The sequence below is a fragment of the Arvicanthis niloticus genome, chromosome 15, assembly GCF_011762505.2.
Source record: "Arvicanthis niloticus isolate mArvNil1 chromosome 15, mArvNil1.pat.X, whole genome shotgun sequence".
NCBI lineage: Eukaryota > Metazoa > Chordata > Mammalia > Rodentia > Muridae > Arvicanthis > Arvicanthis niloticus.
The window spans coordinates 5,942,112-5,952,439 of NC_047672.1; the positions used below are offsets into that span (position 1 = coordinate 5,942,112).

The 10,328-nt window shown below is 37.3% G+C and overlaps 1 pseudogene; it reads right to left on the minus strand.

Annotated features, from left to right (window-relative positions):
* Positions 1–2,168: 2,168 nt before the first annotated feature.
* On the minus strand, positions 2,169–3,080 carry LOC117720686 (vomeronasal type-1 receptor 90-like; annotated as a pseudogene).
* Between the last annotated feature and the right edge of the window lie 7,248 nt (positions 3,081–10,328).

Consider the following 10,328-nt stretch of genomic DNA (forward strand, 5'->3'; position numbering starts at 1 on the left):
GAAAATATGAAGAGAGTGAGGAACATTAAGACAGTCAGCCTTATATGGGAAGTTTCCATTAAATACTTTCTCTCATAGCACATGTAACTCAGTGGAAGATGTGGTAGAAAGACTAGAGGAGCCAAAATTGATGGAGAAAACTAAGGCAAAAGCCTTCTAAACACACCACAGTGGACTCCCATATAAACCCAGAGTCTGTGACAGCATGCACAGGAACTGCACAGTTATGTACCCAGTGAGGTCCTAGAACAGAAGTAGTGGATACACATCCCCTCCATGACAGAGAAACTATCTCCTTTTCATAGCCACTTGCAAATAAAAATTTAGTTTTCTTTTAAGGAGCCTTGGAACTATCCACTCTTAAGAGTAGGCTCCATGCCGTGCAGTTATGGCCAGCACAAAACAATCTTAATGGAGTCTTACTGATCCTTCGCATCTATATTAGGACTTCTGGTTTTGCATTTTATGAGATCCCTCTGTGAGAACTTGTATGTTTCCCTTTCTGTTTGTTGTGCTTTGCTTTGGCACTTTTTCTACAGTGTGTTTTGTCCTATTGTCATTCATTTATTTTTTCATTTATCTTGTCTATTTTTATTGTTATTACTTAGAGGCTTGCTTCTTTTTTTTTTTTTTTTTTTTTGAGACAGGGTTTCTCTGTGTAGCCCTTGCTGTCCTGGAACTCACTCTGTAGACCAGGCTGGCCTCGAACTCAGAAATCCGCCTGCCTCTGCCTCCCAAGTGCTGGGACTAAAGGCGTGCACCACTACCACCCGGCCCTGCTTCTTTTTTAAAGAGAGAAAGAAATGGTGTCAAACTGGATGGGGTAGGAGGTGAGGAGGAACTGGAAGGACTAGGGAGAGGGGAAACCCTAATCAGACTATATTGTATGAAAAAATTTTCTCAATAAAAAAAGCATAATTTTGAAATGAGGGTGAAGGTGGTGAATACTTCTAATCCCAGAGCTGGAGAGGCAGAGACAGGAGAAGCCCTTGGACTACCGTCTTGACAGAGGTCATAGAGAGAGATGCTCTATTAAGACAGTAGGTGGATGGCAACAGCACAACAAACAGAAACAGCAGGTGACGCCAACACTGTCTCCTGGACTCCATGTGCCAATATACATACATACTTATTCTGTGCACACACATACATGCACACAGATACACAATGAACACATTTACAACATGTATGTGTATCTAAACAATTTTTAAATTAAATGAATTACAAATAAACAGGCACATAATATTTTCATATAAGAGTAACTGTAGTAAAAAATGGAACCTTAAATTCACAATATTTTTATGTATCCAGACAAGTTATAATTAGGGAATAGAATTGAAGCTACAGTAAAATATTTCAACTATTCTCAATGAGAGGGTATTCAAATCTTTTCAAGAGAAAGGTTACAAAGTCACTATCAGCAAGGATATTTTGAGTAAACTCAGCAGCAAGGGAATATTCATTTTACAAAGTAAAAAGAAGAAAGAGAATTCATGTAGAAATATCAACTTACTGTGTACAATTAACTTAAAACCTCTATAGTACTTAGCAACAGAAATGTCAAAAGAATGTAAATACCACAAGTAAATCATATGAAGAATCCTGCTTTGCTACCTGAACCATTAAAGTTTGATTTTTAAGGAAATTTATTTATTTATGTATTTATCCACTCATTTATTTATTTAAATCTCAACCAAGGTCTCTCTCACAGGGTTCCAACCCTCATCCCTCATCACTTTCTCATCTGAGATGGTGCCGTACCCCATTGTATTACCCCACCCCAGGCACATAAAGTCTGCAGAGTTAGGTGCATCCTCTCCAGGTGAGGTTAGAAAAGTAGTTCTGTTGGGGAATGGATTCAATGACAGGCAGCAGCTTTAGGAACAGGCACCACTTGTTGGGGGAATCCACATGGAGACCGAGATGTACATCTGCTACATATGTGCTACGGCCATTAAAGTTTAAAAGAAACTGTAATTTAGAAAAAAAAAATTGGTGCTGTACATAATGATTCCTCATATCCATCTGTAAGTCCAATTTCAGGGGATGCCATGTCATCTTCTCATCTCTGTGGGTACTAGGAATACACACAAACACACATGCTGGCACAAGACTCACAGGTATAAATACATTATAAATTAATAGGTTTTTAAAAATGAGAAAAAACTTTAAAGAAACTCTGATGGTGCTTTGAATGCATGTTTTTCAGCATAATTATTATTCTGTTATCAGAACTGATTTGTACCAAAGGAGTAATTGTGGGAAAGGCATACATCACAAACTTCTGAACATTCAGGACGACTGGGTCATACATCCATAATAGGAATGAGGTGAATGAGATGATGACGTCCACCCAGTACATGACCACAAAGAAAACCACCAGCAGCAAGATGGTCTGGGTGGCCCTTTTTCTCAGGAGATGCTCTCAGGTGACTGATGCTATGAAGATGCTTACATTGCCTCTGATGTCTGCACAAGATAATCACCATGTATGTACTTGTGATCAGCATGACTCCTACAAGAAACACATCCCTGGAGGTTGTCACTGTTACAATCAGTCCCCTGATGATGTAGTTCATGTGGAGGAGTGAGCAGGATTTAGTGACCTGCATCTGGTTGGTCTCACTCACATTAGTAAAACCACGAACATAGAAGAGCCTGTTAGTACTGTAGGACAAATTGAAAGACCAAATACACAAGAAAACATATATCATGTATTTCTTTAGTTTTTGCTTAAATTTTGCCAACGGTGAGGGATTTGGACTGACAGTGACAGCCTGGAACACACTCAAGAGGCATGTAGTACAGATAGAGAGGCCTCTCATCACCCTGCTTATGTAAAAAGTTGCCTTACATTTGAAGTCATTATCAATGTTCAGTGACTCAAATATATCTGTAAGCAAAAGGTCCCCTCCAGTGAGGAACATCATTATGTGAACAAAGGTCAGTTGACAGGAGATCAGGTCTGTGGGCTTAGGTCTGTGACCTATGATTATAAAAATATAGAAACAAAGAAGAAACATATTTGCTAGGACTCCAAGTCCAGCTTGGAAATAAAGAACATTCTTGAATAAGGACATAAGTAAAAATTGTATTCATCTTAAGAGCATAGTGTATGTTTATTTCAAATACCTGAAAAAAATAGAGTATACATCAAGCTTGTGATATACTGGATAATAAGACTATATCCTTACTTTGTTTTTCATACTAGTTGAAGATTGGCTTGTCTCTTTAACTTTTTATGTTCCAAATTGTACATCATAGCCTGCATTTTATATGCCTTTTATGTATGTCCTATAAACACAATATTATAGACAATAAATACATTTACACATATTTATACAGAATTCATAATTTGTGAGCTTGTACTAAGAAACCCAATCCTGTTTATTTAAATTGCCTCATTTCATACTTAACACTCAAAACAGCTGTGATAAACACAGAACATTAATCACATTTGTACACCTGAATAAAACTTATGTTGATTTGGAAAATAGTCACAAAAGATATCAAAACAATTGAGGTGAGTCCATAATTTTACTGAGCTCTATTTTACAACCATCTATGTTAGGACGTATAATTCTAGTGAAAGCACAGTGCTAATTCATGATAATCCCTCTATAGTAATTAGGAAATGTCTTCTTCAATTCATCTATTTTCATGTTTCCTTTTCCAAGAAATCCATAATCTGAATTTAAGGCTAGATACAGTTGGAGACCACTAGTGTACTTTCCACAACCTATAACCATTAATTATCATTATAAATATTCATAGATGGCAGCCAATTTAGTTCTCATTCCATCACTTTTTATGACATTAAACATCAGGTTTAAAAAACTAACTCCCAGCTTCCATGGCAAATACTGTTTTTATTTTACTTTTGAAGGAAATTGTAAATTGTTAATAGAATGAGAAGGTATGGCTTTTAGCCATTCATGTTGATATTTTACCTACCTCTTCTGTATTTATTTCCCTCCACTCTCTAAGAAGTCCCCATTTCCTATACTCCTGTTAAAATACTTGTACCGTGCAATTTGATTTTCTATTGCTCCTACTCCAGCCCTATCCTGGCAATGGTTCCCTTTTCCTTTCCTGGTTTCTGCAGTTACTATGTAATCATACATAAACATGTAGCATTTGGAGCCTCCAACAAGAGGGAACATGTAACACTAAGAGAATCACTATTTTCCAAACCTTTTGGCAAACTGAACTTGCTGAAGATGCCCAGATTGTGATGCATTTGGGAATTTCTAGTTTAAAACAGATTTCTTCCCATGCAATGGAAAACAAAGTCTCCAGTGTTATTATATGTCATCAGCACCCACACATGTTTTATAGTTTCACTCAACAATCTTTTCTTTAGTGCTCATGTTTTTTATTTGGTGTGGTTACCAGGATCAATTTATTATGGAATTTAGTATTTTAAAGTCAGCTTGTGCCGGGCAGTGGTGGCACATACCTTTAATCCCAGCACTTGGGAGGCAGAGACAGGTGGATTTCTGAGTTCAATGCCAGCCTGGTCTACAGATTGAGTTCCAGGACAGCCAGGGTTATACAGAGAAATCCTGTCTCGAAAAACCAAAACCAAAACCAAAACCAAACCAAACCAAACCAAACAAACAAAAAACCAAAAATTTATAAAAGTCAGCTTGTGATAGAGAAATAAAAATCAACTACCCTGGCCCAGAATCTCATGAGAAGCCTAATTTTATTTCCAACTTTATTAGTATAGTCCATATATATAGATGAATGCATGCATATATGTATAGAAAAATGCAGAAGATAGTGCTGGAGACCATTTCTAAATATACTTAAACTTACTAGACTAGAAAAGCACTGATAAACACTAAATTAGTTAACATTTGTTTTATATTCCTAGCTTAAATTTTATATAAATAAATGCATATAGTCAGTTACCTTGGGAAAAGTAGTAAAATGAGAAAATACAAATTACAATTTAAATGTACCTTAATATGCACTCCTGCACACAATAAATGTGTGTGTTTTGTTTTTTACCCTCTAAGATATCCCAGGTATTTTGATACTGGGATGAAATATTAACACAGTTGTCCATACCTAGATAGATCCATAATCTTAGAATCATCAAAGCACACTCTCAAGAGAATCTTCTGTCAGATATGCTTGTGAAGAGGTTGAGACTGGAGCTATATTTTAAATATGTATCAGTGTACACTCATTGTAAAAAGTGATGGGTTTGATGATACTTTCATTTAATATATAATACCCATTGATCATCTTCACCTTATGAGCCTTTCCTCTCTCTATTCACTCTTCTACTGGGCTCTATCCTCGTCCCAATACCCACTTCTACTGTTGCATACATAATAAGAATTCAAATTAAGTGAAATCCATGTTGTTACTAATCATACCACTGATATTTTTATGTCTGAAAGCATGTCTTTTATTTACTTATGGTATAATATAACTCAGAAGTAAAATTCTAAGCAGAGACTTCTCTAATAATTTATTACAGACTCATTCTAACACCTACTTACAATCTCAATATAATGAAGAGAAAAAGAAACACTCACTCATCTGGACCTTTGAAAGACATCTATGTAGAATGAGACCTGAAGAAGTAATTATATGGAAGAAATGTTATTAGCTCATCTCCCTCTACACACATACTTATCATGTCATCTGGAGAAGGCAGTTTTGACTTTCAGGTTGTTAGAAAGTGGTGCCATCAAATAGAAAAGTGAACTTCCCTAATTTCAGGAGAACAGTGGAGTAGAAACAGCTAAGCTCTGGGTTTCCCATGTGTGAGCTATTCTCTCCAGGCATTAACTCTGTGCATGTGTATTAATTGATATAAACTTTTGTGAACAACAAAAGTAACAATAGCATCCCATTTAAAAGAGTTAGAAAAACATTTTACATTCATCCTGCTTCCAAAACATTCATGGTGTCCTCCATATGTGCTTGACAGTGGCTTCATGGACTCACCTAAAAATTAACATCTCTTTTGCTAAAATCATGAAAATGTTATCTCCACCAAACATACTTGGGAAAAGCTACTTTTATTACAAAGCAAACAGACAGGAGGTAATATAACTCTATTATCAGCAGAAATCAAGTTGTTGGGCTAGAAGTGTAGTTCACTTGGTAGAGTGGGTAGAAGTATTGTGTATGTAGGATGCCATAAAATAAACCAAATCTTGAAATTACAGGCACAGACCAAAGAGAAGTATCCAAGTCAATTTCAAAGAGAAGCCCTTCAACAAGATCCTAGAAGAAAACTGCTGCAAAACCACACCCATACAAACATAAGGGTCACACAGAGCTGAGAAAGACAAGAGCAGAAATAAAAGTTTTTATGCCTCTTATAGATAATATAAAACAAACCTAGATTGAAAGCTCTATGAGAAAAAATGCAAGTGACAAAGAAATCTCATCAAAAGGAAAAGTGAACTTTCCTAATTCCAGGTTAATAGAGAAAGAACAGCTGATTTCTCAAGGTAAACTTTCAAAGGCAGAAGTGTCTACAGAAATGCCTTTCAAGTTGTAAATGACAGTCAACCTAACATATTATACCTAGCAAAACTACTGCTGTGATTGAAGCAATAAGAACAAATGTCCACAATATTTGAACTAAACGGATAGACAGCCTGTGTGTGTGTGTGTGTGTGTGTGTGTGTGTATGTGTGTGTGTGTGTGTGTGTTTGTGTTTGTATTCAAGTTACCAAACATAAGGTAATATGGGAAGGATTATTTTGGGTTGAAGGTAGAAATGAGAACAGCAGAGAGACTGTGGAAAATATGAAATTATAAGTATGAAAACACAAAGTACCACTGAGAAAACAACACCAAAAATCAACAGTAGAATGTCCAGAATGTAAACGCACATTTCAGTAACTGTTCAAACAGAAAGATTATTCATTGAATGGCCTCAATTCTCTATTCCAAATCACAGACTGACTGAATCAAGAAACAAATTTATCTACTTTCTCTAAGAAACACATTAGTTTTAAAATAGGTACCACTTTATAGTAAAAGGATAAAAAAAGCACTCCAATGGAACCAGAAAAACAGGAGGTGTCATCTGCCAAAATGGACTTTGAACTAAAACTAATCAGAAGAGGGACCTTTCATTCTAATTGAGGGAACACTTGACCAAGAAGTCATCAGCATCCTAAAAAAATAATGTATCATATTTAAAGACACACAATTTCATATAAAAGAAAATGCACAACTGGATTAGAAGATACAGATTAACATCAATTCATTAACAGTAGTTGATTTTAATACACAACAGGAGTTTTGTTCTAGGCTTGTAAACTTTTTGGTGTGAGAATTAGGATACTTGCCTTTCTCCAGGAACTTGAGCACTTGGAAAGTCTTGAGGGGTCTCTCCCTTTCTCGTTCTTTCTCTCTCCCTCTCCCTCCCCCCCTCTCTCACACACACAAACACACACACACACACACACACACACACACACACACACACACACACACACTACCACCTCTTTCATTTTTCTTTCTTTTTATATCTCTCTGTTTGCAGCAAAGATAAGATAATTAACTGTTATAAATCGAAGTAGAGAATACTATGCATGAATGTGAAATGATCAGCATATGGTCTTGGCCTTAACATTTACTTTCTGGAGTCTGGATAACTAGAGATCATGCCAGAGAGTTACAGAGACACAGAGACTCAGTAGGGTGACTTGTCATTTTCCTGTACAGTAACCATGAAAACGAGGAAGCTATAGGTAGGCATGGTGTGCCATTTGCCCCTTTCTTCAAAACTAGCATGGAATTACTTGATATCTCCTCACAGAATAAAAGTAGATCCATGTTCTGGATAGTTTTATGTCAACTTGACACAAGCTAAAGTCATGTGACAGGAGAAAACCTCAATTAAGAAAATGTCTCCAAGGGAGGGGGACTTTGATCAGGATGTGAATCTGATAAAATAAATCAATGAAAAAAAAAAAAAGAGAAAGAAACTGAAAATATCTCCAAAAGATCTGTTTATAAGCAAGTCTGTAGGGTACGATGAGTGATCAATGGGGGAGTTACGTGATGTCTTCTCTGGGCTTGTGCTCCTGGGTTCTAAATGAAAGCAAGTAAGCCACGTATTGCCAACCAGTAATCCACACCCTTTCATGGTTTCTAGATTAGCTCCTGCTTCCAGGTCCCTGACCTCTTTGAATTTCTGTCTTGACTCTTCCAGTGAAAGACTATCAAATGAAAGTATAAGACCCCAATGAAGAGAGGACCTCACCCAAGCCTCAGGAATTCACGGCCACCCAATAACTCACAAGACACCGAAATCAATGTAATCAGCAAGAGGTATATTTCAATCAGCATGTTGAGGTCAAGACCCATAACCTAGCAGGGGTAGTGGGGTCTGACCCTGGGCTTTGGAGATAGAGGACATTTAAAGGCAAACCACAAGGAAAAAGCCACAACCCAGGGGGGACACAACCCAGGGGGAGTGAGGAGAGTCATCGGAAAGCACTTGTGGAAAGTCCCAGCCCATTATTCAGTTTGTGACAGGGTTCAAGGAACAGTCAGGGAGAACATTTTGTATAGGCTATTCTCAAGAGCTTATTTGTATTCAACCAGCTATCTTGTGGTTAGCCAAGTTCCTGAAACACAGAGCTCATGACCAAGCTGACCTGAACTCTTGGTTCCACTCAGCCTGCTGGGGGTTTTTGAAAAATTTTAACCCTTTCAAAAGCATAAGCCAAATAACACCTTTCCTCCTCAACTTGCTTTTAATCATTATGCTTGTCACATGAATAGTGAGTTCAAGTCATGTTGGTATTGGTGTATTCCTGTGAGCGACCTGACCATATGCTTTGGGAAGGACTGTGGAAGTACATTGGACCTTTGGATTAGCAAGGCCACTGAATGTTGAGATCTTGGTGGACTGTTCTCTAGAAGCTTGGAACCTAAGAGAGCAGTGTGAATGATGGAGGCCTGGCTTTTGTAGTTTCATAGGAAAGTTTAAAGACTCTATCAGGGCTGTTTGTTATTGAATGAAGATTTTATGGTTCTGATTAGCCGGGGCTGATGCATCAGCTGTTATTTTTTTTTGTTTGTTTTTTATTAGATATTTTATTTACACTTCAGATGCCATCCCCTTTCCCCATTCCCCCCTTAGAAAACCCCTATCCCATGCCCCCTTTTCCTTTTTGCATTTATACATTTTTTTAAAAATAATGTTAATCATAAGCTTTATAAGTTTGGAATTGTTCAATCAGAGGTGTAACCCACTGACCAACCTAGATATAACAACTATCTTTGACTGGTGGAGATACATGAATATCTGCCTCCCTGTCTCCCCTCTCTTTCTCTCTTTCATCACCTAGCTTCTCCTCTCCTTCTTCTCCTCCTCTTCTTACTCCTTTTCTTCCTCTCAGTACTCCTCCTACCTTAGCTCCTCCTACACATCACCCTTCCTGTTAAAATGAAACTTTTCTCTCAAAATACAATTAGAGCATAATTATGCCAATTTGTACCAGTGAGGTAAAAGATAGTCCTACTACCCAGTCCATCATTTTGTTGACTAACCAGCACCTCTGTCATCTATCCTAACTAAAACATTTAGTTCTGAACCTGGCTTTAGGATGAATGTCAGCTGACGACCATCCACTCAAATCTTTTCTCTTAAGGTAAATAGCTATAAGTTTTCAACCCCGTCAGAAATCCAGAATGACTCAGTTAACTATAATTGTGGGAAGCACAAAGCATAGCTTCTAAAACTTAGCCAATTTATAGAGACCTCTGAACACCTGAAAAGCCCCTATACTACCGAATGTTGGAGCATCAAATCTTCAGCCTTCTGGCCCAGAATCATCTGACAGACCTTGGTGATGCAGGATTATTAAAGGGCTGATTATTCTGTCTAGGCAGATATAATCAGTCGACTATTCTGCATGTGTGTCCTTTTCTGGACAGTAATTTGTCTGTAGATGGAGAGAGGCAATTCTTGCCTAGTGGCTGTTACCACACAACTGGAGTAACTCCAAGGATGCTCAATTTCTTCTTAGAATCCACGACAGGAAGCTGTCAGGAGCAGACAGGTCTCTAATCAATATGAACATTAATATATAAATATTTGTAGCGTCAGTTCTATGGACTTCTGATGTTTTGAAAACCAACTATCCATGTAAGGTAACCTGGACTGTTGTCTGTTCACTCCTCTCAGCTATTTCTAAATAAAATATGGAAAACACCCTAACAATAAACTCAAAAATATGAATTTGCTATAGTCCCTTAACTCATATGTTAACTGTCCCAAATCAGTTAAAAAAGTTAAAAAAGGGCTGGGTCTAGGCATTGTATTCCTAAATGTG